The following is a 25,602-nucleotide window of genomic DNA, read 5'->3' on the forward strand; positions in this document are numbered from 1 at the left end:
CTTTCTAAACCTACATAAAACCAAGAACTTCTACTATTATTACCAAAGAAACACTAGAAACTTTATCAGACAAATCAGGAACAACGCAAAGACTGCCTACTCTCTCCACTATTATTTGACACATAACAACAGAACAAAGAAAAGTATAAGCCAAAAGAAAGCAAAACTGTTTCTACTTAGAGAACTCCAAATGATTAAAAAAAAATTAAAAACATTAATAGTTTCCTTATATCTGTGGAATGCCAAACAAAGCCATAAATCATAAGTTTTTGCTTTGTTTTTTTGGTGAGGCAATCGGGGTTAAGTGACTTGCCCAGAGTCACATAGCTAATGAGTGTTATATGTCTGAGTCCAGATTTGAACTCAGGAACTCCCGATTCCAGGGCCAATGCTCTATCCACTGCATCACCTAGCTGCTCCCATAAGATTTTTTCTACATTACTAACAAAAACATCAGGAAGATGATAATTAAATGTTTCGAATTGTTAAAAATTAATCAACAAATACTTAGAAAGTGCCTACCACATGCCAGGGAAAAGTGAAATAGTTCCTACCTAATAAGGAGATTAATCAACATACATACACACACACACACACACACACACACACACACACACACACAGATATGTATATGTATATGCAAAATTAATACAACACAGCTTAAAGCAAAAAGGAATTAACCAATAAGCTACCAAAGCCCAGAGCCCATAACAATACAATTACAAAAGGAAGTTTGTATAAAGGAAGAAAGTTACTAAAAATCAGAGAAATATACATTAAAATAGCCCTAATGTCTGATCTCACATGCAGCAACAAACAAGAAAAAAAAAAAACTCATTTTTAATTCACTTTCAGTGTAGCTCTGGATAGATTCTCAATTGTCCTAGAAAACAAGTACAAGTTAAGTTCAAAAAGTTAACAAATTTATCTAGAGGTAATATCCTACGGAGGTCATTAAGAAAGAAATGAGTCACAAATACAAAAAAATTTATAATGCTATTGTTTGTGACATCAAAAATCTAGGAATATATTAAACACTGAAAATAGGGGGTAGCTAAACAAATTATGGCACATTAAATTTAATGTCACTTCACTACCCCACATAGATGAACACAGAAAACCAGACAAGTATAGGAAGATCTGTTAATAATAATAATAATGATAATGATAATGATATTAAGGAAGTCAAGTCAAAAAAAACAAAATAAACCATGATTAGGCCAATATAAATAAAGTGAACTGATAAATCATTTTCAGGGGATATAATTTGTGAGGAATGGTGTATCTGAGTAATTATTGCAATGTGTCTATTGAATCAGAACAAAATGTATCAAAGAAAATGTGTAACCTAAGTGTTTCCATGTTATAAAAGTACCATAAGTGTTAGGTTAACCATGAGCTCTATCCCCCAAAAAGAAATAATGTATAAGGCAAATGTCTCTATTAACCAGAATATAGGAGTCTGCTCAAATTGTTAAATGATCTTTTCAAACTGATAATCACTTCAGCAAAACATGGGGAGAATTCCAGATATCCTGATGATATCTGTAACAGAACAATTTTTATATTACAAAACTAAAAAAAGATAATGATCTCACCACATATTTCATTAGTGTTTTACAGATTTCAAAGGTATTTCACACACACATTAAATCATCTGATCTTGCTCTCCCAAACCTCAATGGCTGGATTACTCCCATCAGCCGCTACCTATATTCTTACTCATCTGCTGCAACATGAACCTGAAGAAAAATCACAAGACTGTGTTCACTGAGTCAACTACAAATTTATGTTTAAAAAAAAAAAAATTCAACTGGGCCCTTACTATGACAAGGCAATTCTTTCATATCTCACTAAATTCCTCCGTAAATCTAGGTACCCCATAGGCTTCCATCCTGGGCCCTCTTCTCTTCTCCCTCTACGCTACTTCACTTTGCAATCTCATCAGCTCTCATGGATTCAGTTATCACCTACACTGTACTGAGAATTCTCAAATCTACTTATCTAGCCCTAACCCTTCTACTGACCTCCAGTCTCTTCATCTTCAACTGCCTATTAGCCATCTTGAACTGGATGTCCAGTAGACATCTTAAATTCAACATATACCAAACTGAACTCATTCTCTTTCCTCCCAAAACCTCTTTCCTTCCAAACTTCCATAGTAGTGTCAAAGGTGCCACCTTCCTATCTAAATCCCATAGGCTTGACTGCTCATTTTTTCTCACCCCCCCCCAACACCCAATGTGTTAAGTCTCATGAATTTCAACTTTGCAATATCTCTCAAATATCCCCCCTCCCTCCTCTTCTCTCCTCTGTTAATGCCACCACTCTAGTACAGATCCTTATCATCTCACTTCTGTACTACCACAACAGCCTGCTGATACGTCTGCCTCTCCCCACTCTAATACATCCTCCATTCAGTCACCAAATTTTCCTAAAGTGAAGGTCTGACCATTTCTCACACATACACCCATACATATATACTTACACCAATAAACTCCAATAGTTCCCTACCATCTCAAGGATCAAATAAATCCTGTTTGGCATTCAAAGCCCTTCATAACTTATCTCCCCTTTTACCTTTCTAGTCTCTATCATATATAGGTATTCTCTGATTAAGTGACACTGGCCTCCCTGCTATTCCATAAACAAGACACTATATCTCTTGGCTGTGGGCATTTTTCTCTGGATGTTTCCATGCCTGGAATGCTCTCCCCAAACTCATTTCTGCCTCCTGGTTTCCACAGCTTTCTTCAAGTTCCAGTTAAAATCTCATCTTCTACATGAAGCCTTTCCAGATCCTTCTTAATTCTGGTTCCTCCTTTTGTTAATTACTTCCTGCTGCCTCCCCCATTAGATTATAAGTTCCTCCAGAATCAAGACTGTCTTTTACCTTTCTTTGTGTCCCCAGGATTTAGTACAATGTCTAGCCCATAGCAGGTCCTTAATAATGACCAATTCATGATGAAGCCCAGTAAGAGCCCCTCCTTATCCGGTAGCACCTGTGAATAATAATTCACAGGGCAGGGGATGTCTTTTGCCTTTCTTTGTGTCCCCAATGATTAGAATAGTGCCTGGGACATAAACAATAAATGCTTATTGACTTACTATTGTAAAAATGACTATTTATGAATTCATTCTTAATTACCTGCCCTTGTTTACAACTTCAATATATGTCTTTTTAAAAATCTGAGTTGGTTGATGAGTTCCCTTTATGGTCACATCATACTCTTTAAGAAGTTCCCCCCTTAGATTCTCTCTCATCAAAATCATTTCTGCTTCTGTCTTCAGAATTTTATTCTTGAAAGCTTCCCATTCTTCTTGGATCAACTTTCCCTGAAAAAAAAAAATATCACTCCATGTGATCCTAAGTATCCTTTCTCTGCATCTTCTGAATTCAACTTTCTCAAGATCTAGGAGAGTATGTAAAATAATACCTGGCTTGATTTGCCTTCACTATCACAAAGTATTTTGCAGTTGTCATTAGCTCGCAAGGTTCCTGTCTTTTCCAGTTCAGCAACCAGTTTCTCTGTGTTAATTAGAAGCATGTAAAGTATAACAATTAATCTTGGCATTTCCTCCACCTTTCGAAGGATTAAATTATCATTAAGTCACAAATTTATCAGCTACTCGGTTTTTTTGTTGTTCTTGTTGTTGTTGTTTTGTTTTTTTTTCCCAGAAAGACAACTCCAGAGAATGTCCACAGAGGTTAAATCCTCCAATCACTACTATACCATTCTTTCACATTAGGTTATGTTTTTTCCTAGTACTCTCTACAACAATATCAATTCTATTTTTGGTGGTCAACAGACAAAAATTTGCTATGTTTCCCTACTCCATTGCCTATATTTCTTCGCGTGAGTTTGTCTTCTTGTTACACAATATATTTGATTCACAGACAACAGGAAAAACAATATCCTATTCTACACATCTATATCCAGACCACAAACCCTGATGTATGCAAAAATTTATTTGTTGACATAATACCTCTTTGTTTCACAGTATTTTCTCAATGTAATCACTTTTTAGGACATTACAAGAGACTAAAACCATAGTAATGTTGTCAAAACTACCACTTGAAAGTATCTGTATATGTCATTATAATCATGTACTATAATTGTTTGTTATATGCCCCAAGAAATCAACTTTAGAAACTTCCCATATATGCCACAATATTTACATAGGTACTTCAAAAAAAAAATAATGGTCAAGAACTAGAAATAAACTGTCCATCAAGTGGGGAATGTCCATCTTTTTTGGGTGTAGTTTTTGTGGTACAAAAATGGAAATGCATGATTACTGCATGGTAAAAAAATGCTAAATATGAATGATATAATCATAGAAAGAATTATGAAATGATGCAAAGTGAAATAAACAGAACCACGTAAACAATTCCTGAAATCAGAAGGCCTGCATTGAAAAGGTGGGCCCTGAAGAAACAAAAGGAGAATGCATATCCCTCAGATTATGGTAGTGAAACACTATATATATTTTTGGTCTCAGCTGATTTGTTGATAAACTTATCCCCCCCATTATAAAATGATGATGTTTGCTGGAGAAAGAAGATGCAAAAACAAAAGATATGCTGGCGGAAAGGTGGCAGGAATTTTATCAGTTATAAAGAAGCCTTTGAAAAAAAAATCATATACAATTAAACTTTAAAAGGAAAGCTTAGTAGATTTAGACAGAAATCATTCCACTGAAGGAATATGATAAATCAAACAGAAAGATAAATATTACAGGCTTGAAATAAACATTGGAAAAAACCTTATTTGACAGTGAAAACTAAACAGAAAAGATAGAGAATATGCTTTTTAATCCTATGATACTGAAACTTAAGAGCTATGGATGAACTGGTTCTTCTCCATCTTGTTCAAGACAAATATTCAGCTTCAGCTTTACTTAACCCTATGATTAACAGTTATCATCTACTCAGGCAAATATACTTTCTGCCTGCAATATTCACTATATTCTCTTATCTATGTCTCTCCATGCTACTCCCTGCTCTTCCATTCCATATGTCCTCTGATTCTATTGTTGACATCTTTTACTTTACACTCTTCCCAGTCTTCACACAACCAGGCACTTAGCAGGCACTTTTAAAATGTTGCTTGATTGACTGACAGGAACATGGGACCCTATAGTACATCCCTTTCCCTTCATGAAGCCCTCCTGCCCCACTCCCACTTTTTGCCCCCTCCCCCAAGGAGAAGTAGATATACTCCTTGCTCTTCAATGTTACTTTTAGAGCAGGAATTCTTAACCTCTTTCTGTGTAATGGATCCTTTTGGCATTTCAGTAAATAAGAATCATAATAATATTTTTAAAAGCGCATAAAATATAGATTATAAAGTAAAACTAAATATATTGAAAGGCAGTTTATCAAAACATTAACAAACAAAAACAAAAAAATCATGGACTCCAGGTTAAGAATTCCTGTTGTAGACCATCACTTCTACTCTACCACTAAGCAATTTCTCCTCCTTTAAGGTTAATTCTATCCATCTATATTACTTGGTCCAGATCTTTGTCACAGCTCTGGGAATAATACCCTTTCTTTCAAAAAGACTTCAGAACCTATGTCAATGCCTTCAAGAAACTCAAACTCTTGCTTTCATACCCAGGGATTTCACCATATATACATGCTGATCTCTCCTGAAACACCTTTCCATGACCAAATCTTCACTCCCTCACATTGTTGTTCATTTTTTTCAGTCATGTTTGACTCTTCATGACCCCATTTGGGGTTTTCTTGGCAAAGATACTGAAATGGTTTGTCATAAGCTCATTTTATAGATAAGGAAACTGAGGCAAACATGATTAAGCAACTTGCCCTGGTTCACACAGTGATTAAGTGCCTGAGGCACGATTTGAACTCAGGAAGACGAATCTTCCTGACTCCAGGGCCTAGCACTCTATCCACCACCCTAACCTTGCATAAAGTCTCATTTTAGATCTCACTACTTATAATAACCTGTTACCTCTGCAATTCTCCTCCATGATTGTAAAAATTCCTATATTTCCATTTTTCCCTCTATCTCATTTCATTTAAACCTCCTTCCCTTTTCTCTCAGTCTGTCACTCCTTACACTCTGGGCTCTCTTTTCCTTTACTCCGTGATTAATCCACTGCTTTCTTTTGTTTTGATACTCCTATTTCACTAATCCCAACACTGGGTGGCTTACCATCACCCTCTTCACACTTTGGCTATAATGCTCTACAGCATATGGGTGTTAAAGGAAGACTAGCACATCTGGTATGAGGGCTTGCCAAGCTCTTTTCAGGGCTGTTCATCCACCTTTGGTATCTGCCTGGCACACAACTCTCACCTGTGGCTCCAAGATACTGTAGTATGCACAGCAGCCACACTCCAGTAAACTGTCTCAGCAGATGGGCTGAATTGGGTTCAGTGTAACCCACCGAAAGGCAACAAACCCATTGATGAGTTAGGAGGTATCTACTCCAAGCATGTGAAAACTTGCCCTGGTGGAATGGTCAGATGAGAAGAAATTTGTTCCGATGGCCATGAAGCAGGCTGTGGAGTGCTTAGAGCTTAGTCAGATATTGAAGACACCAAGGTCATCCACTGACTGCAACCTTGGCCATCACCAGTCATCCTGACTTTCGTCCTGCCACTGGACTTTGATGACTCTGGAAGACAGAGTGAGGCTGAAGACATTGTGCAACCAGGACTCACTCAAATCTAATTTACGTAGGAGTCAAAACATCACTTTGTGATGTCAATGGTCCACTTTGAAAATGAAGGACAAACAATAATGACTAGAGTGTTCTTGAAGGCCGCTGTTAAGAGTCATATAACAAAACTGACTGGTTCCAATACAAATTTGCCATCAAATCTCAACTGGTCACTGACTAGAAACACAACAATCCTTGTAACTTTTTTCTAGTATATGTATCATCATTATCAAAACTGTCTTTACCCAAGGCCCCTACACTATCCTCCTCAATATTCCCACACTTAGTCTCACCTCCTACTTTATTAGGGGGAAAAAACAGAGGTCCATCAGTTTTAAGTTTTCTTCTCCCCTATTTCATTCCTCAAAACCCTTCAATATCAATCCCATCCTTTCTCACTTTGATGCCCCCTCTTTCTCAGAAAATGGAGCAATCCTTCTACATGTGCTAAAGATGATACCCTTTCCCATCTATTCTGTGATATTATTCAATCTCTTCTTATTCATTAGCTCCAACTCTTCCACCTAAAATATCCTTAAAATACCCTACACATTCCTTCAAATGTTCTACATCTCATCCTCCTTTAAAAGTCAATCCCAGAAAGGGACTATCTATAGTTCTTCCCTCCATTTCCACACTTCCTCCCCACCATCATAGAATATCTTCCTTCCTACCAGGCTCAAATCAGGTGACTCTCTGGAGAAATTAGCCTTCCCAAATTCATCCAGTTGTTCTCCCTCTTCAAATATCGGTATCATTTACTTATTTTTAAGTAAATCTCACCCCAGAAAGCTCCTTGAGTACAGTGACTATTTTGTTTTTGTTTTAATATCTCTGGGGCCTAGAAATAGCACCTTACACGTAGAGGGCAAATAACATTTGTTCAAATGAATTTATATTCAATAGAAATGAATAATTTCCTTACAATAAATCTGTTCAGAGCATAAACAAAATAGGCATTTTAAAACACACTAGATATCTATAGATTTATTGGCATATGGTTGCTACAGAATGTTTCTTCAAATATGACTTACCAAAAATTTATTTCAAAATCAGGAACAGGATTACAATATTATGCAGTCCATATCCTACCTAATGTGGTTAGTTTCATAAAAACATGACCTGAGGCAAAACATTAAAGATGGTGACCAAAGAGATAATGTCCAAGTAATTAACCAAAAACGACAGTGATGTTTCACAGTGTTATGATGGGTTTTCTCTATAATGTAACTAGCACTTATAAATCTCTGAAGATTTGTAAAGTGTTTTACAAATATCTCATTTGATCCTCCCAACAATCCTGTGACATAGGTGCTATCATTGATCCCCATTACAGCTGAGGAAACAGAGGGAGAAAAGGGGGTTAAATGACTTGACCAAAGTCACATAGCTATTAAGTGTCTGAGACTAGATTTGAGCTTGAGTCTTCCTGACCCCAGGTCCAGCTCTCTATCTACCACACTACTTAACTGCCCAACATAAAAATGATATAATTAAAGATTATGTCAAAGCAACATTTCACAGGGTATGCTTGTAAGAAATTAATTGCTAAACAGCTTATTTTCCTAAAAAACTTGTAAGAAAGCAAGTACAAATAGCAGTATTTTATGCCTGTAACCTGGTTTAGAAAGAACTGCTGAAAACTGCTAGTTGTTTTGGTAGACAACTGAGTAACTCAACTACTGGAAACAGTATCTATTCAAAAGTGATAGACATGCTAAGGTTGGCAGACTACGGAGATAGGACATCCAGGTAGTTCTCATGGAAAAGCCTAGGAGATAAAATTCAGGTCCTGACTTCACATCAACTTAAAAAAAAAACCTAAGTAGTAAAGATTTGCTTGTGTTACTGTCTGGAAGTAGATCAAGCTGGAAGCAATATTCAAACATACTTAAAGATTTAAATTTGAACTGTCTTTGGGACAATTTGGCATTTCTTTTTATTCTTGGTTTTTCACAGTTTTAATTTTATTAGGACTCAATCTGTGACCATCTTTGGCATTTTGAATCCAGATTAGAATTTAACACATAAAACAGCTGAGTAAAAAAGCAAAGAAGAAAATAAATGAAATACAGTTCTATTTAATCAAAACTAAAACATCACATGTGGGAACTTGTACAAAACAAGGATTTTAGGATAAGTCAGTGGAACCTTAGGAAAACAGGAGTACTGACTGTCAAAGCAGAAAAAAAACATTTTTGCTTAGAAAGGAAATCTAAGAGTCCGGTTCCAACTACCTGGAAATAAAATTTTTAATCCTTCACAGAAAAGAAGGTATAGAATAGCAGTAGTATCTAAGCAATGTGGCATTTAAATAGTTTTTATTATCTATGGTACTTGTTCAAGAAACTTGAAATTTCTGGGGGAACAAAACAAAAAGATAAATAACACATTAATACCATATTAGTATTTGGTATACTCAGAAATGGAAATAGGTTTCTGACAGTGAATAGGTGTGGGTTAATGGAGCTATATGGAAATGACCTTAGAAATAGAAGCAACAGAAAGTGGCCAAGCAAAGAATCCAGGGATATTCTACTTTTGGGACACAGTAGCTGGAACAGAAGATTAGAGGAAGGAAACTTGTTGTTCAGTTGTTGTACTGTTTCTGACACAAAACAGCCATGTAATTCTGGGTAAGTTACATAACTTTAGTGACCCCCCCCCCCCCGAACCTAGACTCCAAGACAATAAGTTGCAGAGCAAGTGCAGATTATTTATTGGTAGTGAGTTTTTTCACCTGAAATCAGTAAACTAAAAATGTCTATACAAATGAAATCATACATCAAACTGAGGAGGATAGGGGAAAAGAGGGAAAACAGTCTTAGAAGACCAAACCCCTGCCACAATAATCTTCTCATGAACAAACTTTCTGAGGCACAGGTCTAGCAACAATTATCAACAGACAACTGAATTCAAGTTCACAACCTCAGAACCAATATGAACTCCTCCTTTTCCCTCATCTCACATTCCCAATCAGTTGCCCATTTTTGTAGATTCTACATTTACACAAATTTCTCCACTCACATAGACACAGACACTACCCTAGTTCAGGTCCTTACCACCTCTTATGTGGATTATTACAACAGTCTCTCTGCCTCCAATACTTCCCTTCTCCAATTCATTCTCCAGGTAACTACAAAAGCAGTATAGTCCTAAAACACAGGTTCAATCATGTCACTTTCTTACTTAAGAAGCTTGCTGCTCCAATTGCCTCTAGGATCAAATATCAATTCCTCTGTTTGATATTTAAAGCCCTCTATAACCTGGCTCCAAGCAACTCTTACACCCTCCCTTCTTAAATCCCATATTCGAGCTGAATTAGTCTGCTTATGCTCATAGGCAACATTCCATCTCCTATTCCCATGCCTCTGTAGAATATGTTCCTTATTCTTAAAATTAACTCCTTCTTCAATCTATTTCTTAAGATTGCTTAGCTCTTTTCAAAACCTAGCTTAAGTTCTTCTTCACCGTCATCATCATCCCACCACTACAACAACAATAAATAATAACTACAATTAACATTTATATAGTGCTTACTATATGGCCAAGAACTGATCTAAGTGCTTACAATTATCACGTTTGAACCTTACAACAACCCTGGGATTATTATTCCCACTTTAGATGAGGAAATTGAAGCAAACAGTTTAAGTAACTTGCCCAGCAAGTAAGTGTCTGAGGCTAGATTTGAATTCAGGTCTTCTTCCTGACCCCAGATCCAGACTCCATCCATTGTGCTACCTAACAGCCCTTCTACCCCACTTCCTACTTGAAGTGACACTGCTGATCACCCCAGCTGACAGTGTCTCCAAATTTCACTGTATATATATTTTACACTTCATTTTCTGAGTACATGTTGCATCCCTCAGAAGAATATAAGCTTACTGAAGGCACAGATTTTTGTCTCTGTAGTCTCAGCACACTGCCTGGCACTGTATAGGTATTTAATAAATACTTGAGACTTGCCCATGTTTGTATAATTACTAAGTGACAGAGATGGAATTTAAATCCACGAATCTCCTTACTCCAGGTTTATCACTATTATACCATAAAACCTCTACATTTCTCTTCACTGAAATCTTTTTTCTATGAGGTCTAGTTCAAGTGCTACCTCCTCCACAAAGCTGTCTCTCATTTCCATTCCCAATCCTTCCAAACTGAAGGTGATATCCTAATCCTCCAACTTCTCATAGCACTTTAGTCTGGACTTTTCTGCTTTGTACCAAATTTGTGTACATGAATTATCTCCATACATCCATTAGCAGTAATACATTTCATCTTCGTATTAACTGAGCTTAGCAAACTTGGAAAGCTCCATCACCTGACTCCTATCATATTTTCAAACTTTAAAAGAGCTCAGGTTTATACAATCTAACCCTATTGTTATATAAATAGAGAAACTGAGATGCAGGTTCCCTATAGCTCTAAAGCCATGCTCCTATTGGACTATAAATCGTCACAGTTCACACAGATTTAAATACAGAACCCAGTGCTCTTTGCATTCACATCACACTGCTTGGAAGATCTCTCACCAAAAAAGATAACAATAGAACTTTTTGTAGTTTTCCACAGTGGGAAAGAAAGAAAAAGATAAACAGAAAAGGAAACACAAATGGAATAAGCATTATTCTACAGAAAGTAAGAGGAAAAAAAGGAAAGGAAACATGGCATGATGAATAGAAGCCCTATATGTGAGTCAGCACAACTTTTAGTCAAGTCTGTTCTCTGTCACCTACTGTGTGACCCTGAGCAAGTATCTTGATTTTTCAATGCCCCTAGAAGACTTTCTAAGATGATAAATTGCAGAACATCTGCATTGGTGGAGGAAGTTTCCAGGTTACTAGGATTTTTTTTAAAGTTACATGTAATTTTTGGGGTAATAGGGATAGAAGCTAGTGTTTAAGGATTTAAGAAATGAATTTTAAAAGATAAATTAGTTTCAAAGATACTGAATAGCTCATTTAAGAGAGCTGTTAGAAGTGAAGCTTCGGAGTCATGCAAAGAATCTAGCTAAGATATTTGAAGGCTAAATAAACTGGGCTCTGAAAAGGAACAAAAGAAGAAAATTTTAAGGGAAGCTAAAAGAAATGCAGGATCAATATAAATATTTTCAAAATGAGGGCACCTGAAATCAGAAAAAGGAACAGTATCATTACAGCCTAGAATTGTGTGTGTGTGTGTGTGTGTATGTGTGTGTGTTTACAAATTGCTAATAATTAAACAAATTGGATATGTCCCTACTACCCTCTAGTGGTCAATAACAGCCACTGTGACACTTTTTTTCTATTGAAAGTGCAAACTGAAAATAAACTTGAATTAGCTGATGATTCCAATTGTCCAACACCAGGCAACTTGATAATTGCAAATGCCAAACGTCACTCAGAAATATAAGTACTTATATCAAAAGCTAGTTGTAATCTAATAAGATATGCACATTAAAGTAACCATATATTCCATTTAGCTATGTAAAAAGGATAAAAAGATGCAATGTTAAAAATAAACTTCAGGGGACAGCTAGATGGTGTAGTGGATAGAGCACCAGCCCTGGATTCAAGAAGACCTGAGTTCAAATCTGGTCTCAGACCCTTACTAGCTGTGTGACCCTAGGCAAGTCACTTAACCCTATTGCCTCGCCAAAAAATGAAAAAATTAAAAAAAAAACTTCATAAGGATGCCACATCAACACATTGTTTTATTAAGATACAAAGGCAGAATTAAAGCATCTTATAAAAGAGCAAAGCAAGAACAACTAAACTAATACCTTTTCCATATGACAATCTTCAAATATCTAAAGTCAGTAATCATATTACTCATTTTACCCGGTTCCCGAAAAGTATTCTCCTCTTCAGGCTTATACATCTTTCCTCCTTTAACAGCTCATAGTCCCTTCAACATTCTCCTATGTGCATTCCCTACCTAGTTAATATCTTTCCTAAAATCTGATACATACAACCAAACACAATATTCTAGATTCAGCCTGACCACGGACAACAGAATGACAATCACCACTCCTCTTACCCCTTTCTGTTTCAACATTCCTATTAATGACCAATGACTTAATGTACTAACTTTTGTGGCTACTATTTAAGTCATAATCAATTTGTATGCCACTAAAAATTCTAGTTCTTTTTCACATAAACTCTTACCTATGCCAGGCTCCCCTATTTGAGTCATCTCCTCAATATCCCTATTAGAAACACCTGGGCTCTAATATGTGAGCTTTCATAGGTATGAGGCCTCCAATTACCCACCATTTCCAGCAGGAGTCTACTTGCTGACACACACATGCATATACACACAGACATATATACCCCTTCTGGATCCCCTTTTTGCTATATTCTCCCATTACAACCTAAGTTCCTTAAGGGCAGAAATTGTCTTGCATACATATATATTTCTATTTGTATCCGTAGTGTTTAGTACAGTTCAGGGAATATATAGTGAAATGATTAATAAACGCTTTATATTTATAATTCATCCTCTACCTGGGCAACTAATTTTTTGAACCAATATGTAGAACTTTACATTCACCTCCCACCCATTATATTTCATCTTATTAAATTTGGCCCATCATTTCAATTTATCAAAATCTTTTTGTATCCCAATTAGGTCTTCTAACATTTTAGCTATCCCTCTCAGCTTCCTGGTATCTGCAAATTTGACAAGCATGGCATTTATGCCTTTGTCCAAACTACTCATAAACATGGTGAATTAAGCTATACCAAAGTAAGAACTCCAAAAACTAGCTGTTAATACAGATTTTTCCATGGTTTTATGACTCAAAAAAACTAATTTAATTTCATTATTATTAATTCCTGATAACCTAAATATTCCCTAATATTTGGGGGCAGAAATGTGGAAGAGTATACTATTTAGTCTTATGTTTCCTTCAAGTACTTAAAAAAGATAATGCTTGAATGGTTAACTATAGCAAACACTGTATTTCTTGATTGTGGGAAAAGAACAGCAGAGCTCTAGGCCTGAGGTCCCCTGTAAGTCGATCAAAAAGCAACCTGTCATTCTCAGAAGTGCTTAATTTGGAGTCAGAGAATATGCTTTCAAATCCCAGTTCTACTTCTTCCTACTACTCATGAGACTTTGAACAACTCTGTGAAAAGCAACCTCTCTGGTAACTCTGCTGTCTCATCTATAAAATGAGGATCTGGGAATTCTTTTTCAATTCTAAATTCTATTGCTAGTTCTATTCTAATTCTATTCAGTTCTAAATTTATAATTCTTTGATCCAGCATCATTGACCCAAAACCCCAACCAACTCAAGAACCTCTGTTATAGCTTTCAGGACTCCTGAGTGAAAACAAGAATACTATGGAGTAGGAAGCAGTATGAAGTTGGCAATGAAGTAGAATAATAAAGAACATTAAACTGTAAATTAATGTAAAAACATTAAACTGCAAATTTGATACACTTTTGTTTACATTTTATTTCTGTCTGTGCATCCCAGGGTCAATTAACTTAATCTCTGCCTCAGTTTAGTCATCTGTAAAATGGGGATAAAAACAGCACCGACCTACTACAGCTGTTGTGAGGGAGGATCAAATGTGATAATATTTTAAGTGCTTAGTTGGGTTCCTGACACATAGTATGTGCTACATAACTTTTTTATTATTACCATGTTGTTATTGCTATGATTGTTGTAGCAAAGAGATGGAAAAACACGGTAAATATTTATCATCTTTTTTTTATCTTTTCACTAAAAGAATTTTTTATTTTAAGGGGTCAATCACTTGGAGGGGAAGAGAGACAGGATTCAGGGGGAATAGTGATGATGTTAAAAAAAATATTTCAACTATCATTTACTAAGCTGTCCTATGATGGATAAGGGATACTTCACACACCCTTTTGTGGTAAAAGCATTACTTAAATGTAAGCTATGAGGAAGAGAAGCAATGTGGAGTAATGGAAAGAGAGCTGACCTTACAGTCAGGAAAACCTGGCTTCAAATTCCACCTCTGACATTTATCGGCTCTGTGATCCTGGGCAAGTCACTTAACGTTTCAGTGCTCTAAGCAATTTTCTAAAGTTTTAAAGTAGGTGTCAACCCACCACCACAGAGGAAATTTCCTTATCCAGAAGTTCCAAATATTAATGAAACCATAGGATAATCCCTACAGTTATCCTAGTAATGAGACCCCCCCCAAAAAAATACCCTCATAGAACCATTCTATAAAAAGACTTTTAACCCTTTAGAATGGAATTTTAAAAAAAAAAAAAGGCAAGCCAGAGTCTTATGGTTGAAATAGAATGCCAATAACTTATTTTTAGTACTTCTATCTGGAACACTAAAGAGATGAAAATAGTCACTAAGAACAGAGTTGTTGAATTCTATAAATTACTATGCTGTACCGTGCATGTATAACTTGGAACATATGGATACAGCTTTTTATTGATCTCAAGATCATTTCATTTCTTTCTCTCCACTCTGCCAGTTAGACCCTGACTGCCCACATCCTACGGGGGCCAGTGGACCAAGGTTTACATTCACTTTCACTTCACTACAGTAGAGCTAATGCAAGATAACACAGAAATCTACATACCATGGTCAGTGTCAGTTAGTCAACTAGCTGAGGATTTAGAAAAGAAAAGTCTCTGCTCTCAAGGAACTGACAAGACGTGGGAGACAACATACATGTAAACTTTGTACAAACAAGATACATACAGGATAAATTGGCTGTCTCAGAGGGAAGGTACTAAGATTAAGTTAGAATGAGAAAGGTTTTTTGCACAAGGTGGGACATAAAGAATGCCACTGAAGCTGAGATGAGGAGAAAAAGCTTTCCAGGGAAGGGAGACAGTCATTGAAAACATTCAGAATTGGGAAATAAGAGCGTCTTATTCAAGGAACAGCAAAGAGGCCAGTGTCACCATATTACAAAGTACTGGGGAAAATAAGACATAAAAAAAGCTACAAAGGTAAGAAGATGCTAGGTTATGAAGGGCTTTAAAAGACAAACAGGATGTTAGATTTTGGAATAGGGAGCCAATGGACTGGGGAGAGAAGTGGGACTTGACATAATCAAACCTGAGTTTAAGAAAATCAATGTGATTGCTGAGTGGAAGACAGACAGCAACGGGAAATCTGAGGAAGGAAAACTAACCAGTAGTGATGGAGGCCTGAACCAGAGTACTGGAATCAGAGAAGAGAAGGAGGCATACCCAAGAGATGTTACAAAGACAGAATCACTGAACTTGACAAGTGCTTAATTGGGGAGCAGATAGGGAGACCAAAGTAAGGGAGTCAGAGTAGAAGATATAACCCAGGTTTTCAACTTGGGTCACTGGGAAGATGGTGGTACCCTTAACAGGGATAGGGTAAGTAACAAGAGGAGAGAGCTTGGAATATAATGAGTTAAGTTCTTGATATGCTGAATGGGTTTGCTGGAACCACATTTTGGCTAAGAGGCCCACGGGAAGAGGGGGGAGGTGAGAAGGAATGAGTGAACTTTACTCTCATTAGATTTGGCTTAAGGAGGGAATAACAAATGGGTATGGAAATCCATCTTAACCTACAGGAAAGTAGAGGGGAAGGGGATAAGAGAGGGAGGAGAGGGGTGATAGAAGGGAGGGCAGATTGGAGGAAGGGATAATCAGAAGCAAACTTTTTTTGAGGAGAGACAGGAACAGACGAAAGAACAGAATAAAGGAGGGGCAGGATCGGATGGAGGGAAATATAGTCTTTCACAACATGACTATCATAGAAGTGTTTTGCATGACTGCACATATATGGCCTATGTCGAATTGCTTGCTTTCTCAATGAGGATGGGTGGGGAGGGAGGAGGGGATTCAAAGTTTTAGAAATGAATGTTAGAAATTGTTTCTGCATGCAACTGGGAAGTAAGATACACAGGCAAAGGAGTGTAGAAATCTAGCTTACCCTAAAGAAAAACAGAACGAGAAGGGTATGGGGTGGGGGTGGGGGGTGGGGGGGAAATGTAACAGAAGGGAGAACAGATTAGGTGAAGGGAGAATCAGAATGCAGGCAATCAGGAGGGGAGGGATGGAGAGAAAATTTGGAACTCAAAATCTTATGGAAGAAAAAATGTTGAAAACTAAACAAATAAATTGGAAAAAAAAGACAAAAATATAAAATGCCTATGTTAACAGAATAAAAATGATTTATTTCCTGCTCTAAAACACTATTGATTAGAGAAATGCAAATCAAAATGCCTCTAAGGTACCACACATCATGTCTATCAGATTGGCTAACATGACAAAACAGGAAAATAATAAATGTTGGAGACCATGGGGGAAAATTGAACACTAATGCATTGCTGGTGGAGTTGTGAACTGATCCAGTCATTTTGGAGAGCAATTTGGAACTATGCCCAAAGGGCTATAAAAATGTGCATACTCTTTGACCCAGAGATACCACTTCTAGGACTGTATCCCAAAGAGACCATAAAAATTGGGAAAAGACCCACATATACAAAAATATTTATAGCAGTTCTTTTTGTGGTGGCAAAGAATGGGAAATTGAGAGGACGTCCATCAACTGGGGAATGGCTGAACAAGCTGTGGTATATGAATGTAATGGAATACTATGGTTATAAGAAATGATGAGCAAGCAGACTTCAGAAAAACCTGGAAAGACTTGTAAAGACTGATGCTGAGTAAAGTGAGTAGAACCATGAGAATGTTGTACCCAGTAACAGCAACACTGAGATGACTAACTTTGATAGACTTAGCTCTTCTCAGCAATGCAAGGATCTAAGACGTCTCCAAAAGACTCATGACGCTATCCACATCCACAGAAAGAATTATGGTGTCTGAATGCAGATCGAAGCATACTATTTGCTCTTTTTTTTTTCTTCTGTTTTGTTTCTTCTTTCTTGTGGTTTCTCCTATTGGTTCTAATTCTTCTTTACAACATGACTAATGTGAAAATATATTTACTAAGAATGTATGTGTAGAGCCTATATCAGATTGCACACTGTCTTGGGGAGGGAGGAGGGAAGGGAGAGAGAGAGAGAAAATTTAAAACTTAAAATCTTATGGAAGTGAATGTTGAAAACTAAAAATAAATTAATTTAAAAAAGAAAAAGAAAACAAAAAAATTATTTCCAATGTGAAGACTAAAAAGGATAGATAGATTTACAAAAGAATTCTATCAAACAATCCAAGAACAGTTAATTCCAATACTATACAAATTATTTACTAAGAGGAAAAGAAGAAATCCTATCAAATTCCTTCAATGTTATATGGTATTGACTTTCAAATGAGTGAGGAAGCAGAAATAAAATTAAAATCGGATATCTCTAATGATTACTGAAACAAAAATATTTTTAGAAATATTACCATTTAAAAATATTAGCAAAGAGTATATACTATTGACGAAGTTAGATTTACATAAGGAATGCCAGATTGTTCAATACACTGTAACCTATAAACACGGTAAAGTACATTAATAACAAAAACAATAAAAACAAGTGATCATATCAATTCAAAAAATTTAAAAGCATAGAAATAGATTCTTCCTCAATATGACAATTAACATGTATCTAAAACCAGAAAACAGCATTATAAATTTTTTTTAATATTAGTGGACTTTCCATTAAGTTGACTAGTAAAGCAAGGATGTTCATTAGCATCACTATTTGATAGAGGTCTAGAAATGCTAACTATAGCAATAAGGTAAGAAAAAGAAATAGAGGAAATAAGTATAGACCAAAACAGCATTACATTTTGCAGATTGATATGATGATCTACTTAAGAAGACACAAGAGATTCAACTAAAATATTAATGGAAATAATGTCTTCAGTAAAAGTAGTAGGCTATAAGATAAACCTCCACAAATAACCAGCTTTTACCCACCCTACCGACAAAACTCAACAGGAAGAAACAGAAAGAGAAATTCTATTCAAAATGACTACAGAATACATGAAACTTAGGAGTCTACCTACCATGACATACAAAGGAACTAAATAAATACAACTACAAAATAATCTTTAGAGAAATAAAGCCAAGTAAATAACTAGAAATTAATTGCTCCTGGTTGGACAGTGACAACACTAAATTATTTTACTTATTCACTGCCCTATCAAACTAAGAAAAATAATAAAAATCATATAGAATAAAAGATTAAGAATTTCAAGGGTAATAACATGGGAAAAATGGGAAGGGGCCTTCACAATACCATATCTCAAAGATTACAAGGTAGTAATCATCAAAACTCTGGTGATGCTCCGAGGTGCCTCCCTCCACATGCAAATGATTTAGTAAAATACAACTTTATTTTTACCAAGTTTGAACTCAAATAAGAGATGAGAATCTACCCTCCTTGTATGCAGAGGTAGGAAACTTCTTGTTGTTCAGATGATTTTCACTCACGTCCTATTCCTTTTTGACCCCATTTGGGATTTTCTTGGCAAAGATACTACAGCAGTTTGCCAATTCCTTCTCCAGCTCATTTTACAATTGAGAAAATTGAGGCAGAGTTAAGTGACTTGCCCAGGATCTCACAGACAATAAGTGCCTGAAGCCAGATCTAAACTCAGGAAGAAGAGGCCTATACACTGAAATGCCAAGTCCAGTTCCTTATCCCTACACAACATATAATATATAGTCATCCAGAGATAATTCAACACATAGAACCCAATGGCACCACCAAGCAAAGAGATGAGATAGCAAAAGTGATAAATAAAAAGCCGTAGACTCTCAGCTCTCTAATATCAGGGACTGCCTGTTGGATTTTTTCCATCTTGATGTTCATAGGCATCTCAACAAGCGCCAAATAAATTTCATCGTAGCAACCCCCTAAAATTACTTTGTCCTCCAAACTTCCCTACTTCTACTGTGGGCACTTTAATCCTGCTGTTCACCTAAAATGATAACTAGGGTAGCAGCTGTGTGAATAAAGAGAAGGGACAGGATAGAAAAGATGCAGAGGCAGAATTGACAAAAACTGAACGGATTATTAGATATTTGGCGTTAGAATACCACTGTATAACTACAAAATATTTCATCCAACTATTACAATAACATCTTAATTGTTTGTCTGATTCCAATCTCTTTATTCTCAAACTAGTCTTTCACAAAACTACCAAAATAATCTGCCTAAGGCACAGCTGAGCAAGTTATTCCCCTAACACCTCCTAAACCTATTATTCACCTCCACCTGGAGCTCTAATTACTTACACAGGCCATTTTCAATGCTCTGACTTCATTTTATAGCTGGAAAAGGTTTCATCTAGTCAAGCCTATCTATACAGATGAAAATTTTAAAAAACCTAGAGTTACTTGCTCTTGGTAACACAATTTGCAAAGCTATTACTTGAACTTTAAGTCTTCTAGCACCAAATTCAGGGCTCTTTTCATTATACTATTCTGCGGGAGGCAGGGTGGGGTGGGAAATGGAGGAGAAAGAGCCTGCACAGGAAAAATAAATTTTTTAAAAATTACGATGCCTGAAATCACCCTCCACCATCCCAGAATGGCCAAAATCTGGTGACTAACCCAGCATACTTAAAATTCATATTCTTTGTGAGAAGGAAAGAACACAAGTGACCTCAATGCAACCACTTCATGCTTAACCCCTATAATTTATCATTCAACTTCTATCATGCCCACAAACTCACAGCCACCACTACAGCACATACAGGGATGGGGAGTAAAACAACAACAGTCCCCTCACCTTATATGGTAGAAAGAAATTACAAGCAGAATAAAAGGTTCTGGGTTGGGTTAGTAAATTACTTACCCTCTTGAGGATTGTTTTCCTTACCTGTAAAATGAAGGGACTACACAAAATGAACTCAAAGTCCCTTCCAAGACTATATCTATGATCCTTTGAGACCCATTTCCCTATTTCTGCTAATCCTATGACAGTTATTTCAGACTCAAAACCTCAGAATCACATTTGACTCCTTGATATTCAATCAACTTACCAAGTCCTGTATTTTTTTATCCCTCTGAAAGTCTCTCACATCTCTCTCTTCCTTTTTATTTCCACTATAACACCTGAACTACACTAGGCTCAAAATTGGTTTCTATGCCTTGAAGCTTTTGCCACTTCAATTTAATCTGTATACTGCTATTAGATTCATCTTCCTAAAACATTCTTAAGATGTCTTTTTACCTGAAAGTATTTTCAGCTTTCAACTCCTTCTAAAACAAAATCCAAACTATATGGCTTTTATATTCACAGCCACTGACAATTTGGCCTCAACCTCTATAGGCCACTGCACCACTCCCACTATGATGCATCCTCAGCTACATCCAAATTAGTCTTACTTCTTGAACACTCCTATTTTCCTGCTACCAAGTCCTGGTTAGTTTCCCCACTCCACTCAGGAATGTCCTCTCAAGGTATCTAAATTCTGTTCACCCTTCAAAAACCCATTTAAAATACTTTTTCCTAATCAAGTTTTTCCTAACCAATGTGGCCTATAATAACAATAGCTAACATTTCTATATATAACACACTATGGCTTAAAAAACACTTTACATGTCATATCATTTGATTCTAATAAGAGAGGCTAACTGACTTTCCTAAGGTCATAGCTAATAAGTGTCTAAGGCAGATTCTGAATCCAGGTTTCAGTGACTCCTGCTCTGGAACATCGGAATACTGGCTGTCTGTAAGGATTTGGTAAAGTCACTTGACCCAGTTACCTTACCTGAATCATTTCACCCATAAAATGAGGAGAGTGACTCCTCTCAATATGAATTTAAGGTCCCTTTCAGATCTAAATTCTTATCCCATCTTATAAAATCTTAAAATATCTTCTTTTGAATCTTCTTTTTTTTTGCTGTTACTTTAAAAAACTGGGTTTTGTTATTCTATACTTAACATCCATCATTTCCATATAAACAGTACAAAAGAAGATTGTAATAAAACCAAGAGTCTCTATTATGTACAGCTTGCATTTTAAACTAATATGATGTTGGTTTCAAAGCCATCCTGTCCTGCTTCAGTTTCAACTTCTGAAATTCCTTCTATGCTTTTCTTTGTATTTTAAAAATAATCTTATTTCTTAATCTCTCCCTTCTCCTAGTTCTTCTCTTCCTCCAAAATCCCCCTCAATTAAAGCACGACACATACCCTTCTCAAATAATCATAGTCAAGCAAAACAAACTGACATGTCTACATCCAAAAGGGTATATATCTTAACCTGTCCCTCAAAGTCCACCACCTCTCTCTGTCAGGGTGCACTGCATGATTGGTTCATCATCCATCCTTTGAAGTAACCTGATCATTCCATTGATCAAAGGCTTTTAAAGATGTTTTTCTTTATACTGTTGTGATTATCACATACAAATTGTTCTCCTAGCTCTCCTCACTTCACTCTATATCATCTTCCCAGGTTTCTCTGAATCTCATCTTTTTATGAAGTCTTATGGTATAAAAATATTCCATTACAGTCATATATCATAATTTGCTGGGCCATTCCCCAATTAATAGGCATCTTTTTAGTTTCCAATTCCTACACCCATTTTTGAATTCATCTCCTATGGAGATCTTGTATTGTTATTTAATTTCTCCATCAGTTAGACTTCAACTTTCCAAATAGATCAGTAATTTACTGAAGACAAAATGAAATCGTCTTATCCTTCTTTGTATTTTCCACAACAAATTGTCAAATGTTGACTGTTGGGTTTGAAAACAGTAAAGATTAATATTAATATTTTAGAATTAAAAATGACAAAACCAATTTTCCTTATATTTTTATAGTAGACGTGAATAAAGAAACTGCAATAGAAGTTAAGACAGTAATAGAGGTAAGGTCCCACATGATTTTTAAAACTAAGGCAAGGTCATGAATGGAAAAAGTTATTGGTTAAATGCTGTTATGGGCAGTATAAGAATGGCAGGGCAAGGTACATTTTGACTCATGTCATTTATATCTCATTTATTAAAAGTAATAAAAGTGTAACAGTTATAAAAAATCCTAAGTCTCATACAAACAATATGTGCATTTACATTACTAGTTCTTGAAATGGTGCTTGTCCCTGCTGAGACAAACAACAATTTTACTTCACTAAGGCTTTCAGATAAGAAGTCATTTTCTAAGGTTTAATTTATAGTTATATTTAAGAAATCTAAAACATTTCTTTTATATGGTAAAACATTTCATTGAATAGAATTTTATATCAAAATATTCTTAAATGTATTGCACACATTTTGGTTATAAATTTTGAAGTGATTAAAACCTTATTTCCATTTCTGTTCTAAAATCACCCTGCCCACAGTGAGTGGAAACTACTAGAAATCATTAAATACTCATGTATCAATGTCTTTCATCAGACAACACAATGCAGCAGAAACGCACAGAGAGACTACCCTGAAAAGCGGCAACAGCAGCTAATTAGCATAGCCTACCACTAAAACAGCACCATGTGATTGGAAATGTTAGTAAGAGACCTGGCCAATCAAAATGGACTATGCAAATAGCAAGCTTTAGTTGCCAAGGTAGAATTAACCAATAGGAAAACATAAACGAAATGAAAGTGAGCATTGTCACATTTTCAAGTTAGCTGCAGGTATAAGGCATTAGGATCAGAGTTTGCATTTCTATGCAGAAAAGAGCAACTTCAGGGACACATCTTTGATTTCAATTACATATTACATTATAATTTTGCCTTCACTTTGGACATGTTAGACAAAAAATACGTTGGTTTTTTATTATATAAGTTGTCATCAATTTAAGGAACCTGCACCACAAATACTTTTCACATGCATTCAGGTAAAAAAAAATTTTTTTTTTTTAAAGTACTAACTGTCCTAAATAAAAAAATACTACAGAAAGCCTAAGTGACCAGTTTTTCAGTTAAATTTGTTTGACCTCCCATTCCCCACCTCAAATTATGCATTCAAGATTTACTACAAAGCTTATATATGACTTTTAAGAAATAATTTTAAAATATCAATTGTTGAGCAGATACAAAGATTGGAGAAAAATACTCAAGAATAATATAAACACAATTACATTCAAAAATGAATTTAAATATAATTCAGATAGTTTAAAGGTGTCAAAAACAAACTAATAAATACAGTTCTCTTTTGACCACCCATTTCAATGATTTTTAAAAATTTCCTAAACTTTATATATTCAGAAAATGCTCTGGAACATGTCAAGAAGATACAGTTCTCTCTACTTGTACTTTTAAACTTGACCTTATTGTACCAATAATTGTTTTTCATTCTAAGCAGAATTCAGTTATGCGGCTTTAAATTAAAATGATTTAAGTCTACAATCTGTTTTTCCCCAAAGAATGGCAGTTATGCATGAAGCTGTGTTATTATCTTTTCTTCAGAAATTTCTTTAACATTTTTTGGGTGGGGAAAACCTAAATATTAAGGTCTAAAACTGAAAGGCAAAAATAAACTATGTATCGATAGGGTAGCAGTCTATGTACCTAGGTCTCAAAATTAACGTATAAAGAACATGGAATCTACAAGTCAAATAACCTGGGTGTATCTAAGCTTTCTCCTACCACTATCTAGCCAGCTCTGTGATACTGGTCATGCTGCTTAACTTTTAAGTTTCCTCATTTATAAAAAGAGGGAACTATGACTATATTACTTCCAGGATTCCTTTCTACTTTTAAATCCTATTATATTGAGGCTTCAGTTTCTTCACCTGTTTAAATAGAGATGGTTTCAATTATTTCTAGTATTAATTCCTTCTTAGTGATTCCTATGATCCATCATCATTTCTTTGATGATGTAACCGCTATTGCATAGACATCTCACTCACAAAAGGTAGTGTAAAAGGAGCTCTAAAGAAAAAACAGCTGGGATGTGGGTCATAGTTTTCATTACGTGAGCTATATGAAAGAGCAAGTCAGAGAGTCTGATTTTCTCCACAGAGTTCTGTTAAAATACTTGTTTTGAAAAGGCAAATTTGCTCCAATGAGAATGATATATTAGGGAAAAATCGGAGCATAACTCAAATTTTGAGTTACCTTATTTACAATTTCATCTGCGAGAAATAGCAAGGAAGCAAAAAACTGAACCACTTCACAATAACTCACAAGCTATACCCTTCAAACAACGTTTCTCAAGGGAACCTCAGGTCTTTTTCAAGGTCAAAGTGCCATGATTATTGTATCTCTTCAGGTGTAGTAGGAGATCTGAGCAGAGTCCATACCCTCACACATCAACCTCCAATTCACCTTCCAGGAGGCCAAACTATCAACTGTAACTTTTGACTTTACTAATCCAGTACCAAGGGAATTGGGGGCCAGGCCTAGTAGCAACCCAGTCTGGGACATGGCCACTATCAATTGTAGTACGTATTCTGAAACCATTTATCATGTATAAAACTGTGCTACTGTTTTGATGAGGTTCCTGTTTTCAATGTCACAGATGAAGTTGTTGAGTACTGATGCCCTAACTCCTTTTTCCCATAAGGCCTACGGTTTTTATTGCACAATTTTGCATAAGTATGATTTTTAGGAATGCACATGCCAAGTTTTAGCAGAACTAACTATAGCAAGATTCAAAAACAATAAGGTAAAGTGGAACAAACTCAAGCTTTGAAGTTTATTAGACATGGTTTCCAACTTTAGCTTTGCTGCTTTATTATGAAAGCTTGGACAAATGATTTAGCTCCTCAAGATCTCAGTTTCATCATTTGCCACCCCCCCCAAAAAAAGGGGGAGATTGGACTAAATGACTTTAAGATACCTTCCAGCTCTAAAGATCTAAGATCTCTACATCAACCCCTTTAATAAAATCACAACAAACTTTCCAATATATCTCCTTCCCTTTGACTTAGGGCCTTTCATCTCCTGTTGTGCCTGTCCTCTGAGTGAATAGAAAAGAAAAAGCTGGTGAGGAACAGGCCTTCTTTCTCGTGCTGGGCAAGGTTGATTTCCATTTGGAGCTGCCCATCCTTTTCTTGCCTAATCTCTAGCCTTTGGAGGACTGGGGAGTTATTGTGGGG

General features: G+C 36.0%; 1 protein-coding gene across 4 annotated transcripts in view; it reads right to left on the reverse strand.

Annotated features, from left to right (window-relative positions):
• Positions 1–25,602, reverse strand: part of DYRK1A (dual specificity tyrosine phosphorylation regulated kinase 1A) — a 184,540-nt gene that overhangs the window by 65,439 nt on the left and 93,499 nt on the right. The window contains exons 3-4 of one of the 4 annotated variants that reach the window (XM_027875521.1): positions 3,438–3,529; positions 3,149–3,336 (exon numbers count right to left, since the gene is read on the reverse strand). The exons of the other annotated variants lie outside the window; for them this stretch is intronic. The gene's annotated coding sequence lies outside the window, so the exon portion shown is untranslated. The remainder of the gene's footprint in view (positions 1–3,148; positions 3,337–3,437; positions 3,530–25,602) is intronic. 4 annotated transcript variants of the gene reach the window in all.

Source organism: Vombatus ursinus, unplaced genomic scaffold, assembly GCF_900497805.2.
Source record: "Vombatus ursinus unplaced genomic scaffold, bare-nosed wombat genome assembly UNPS02014809.1, whole genome shotgun sequence".
Taxonomy (NCBI): Eukaryota; Metazoa; Chordata; class Mammalia; order Diprotodontia; family Vombatidae; genus Vombatus; species Vombatus ursinus.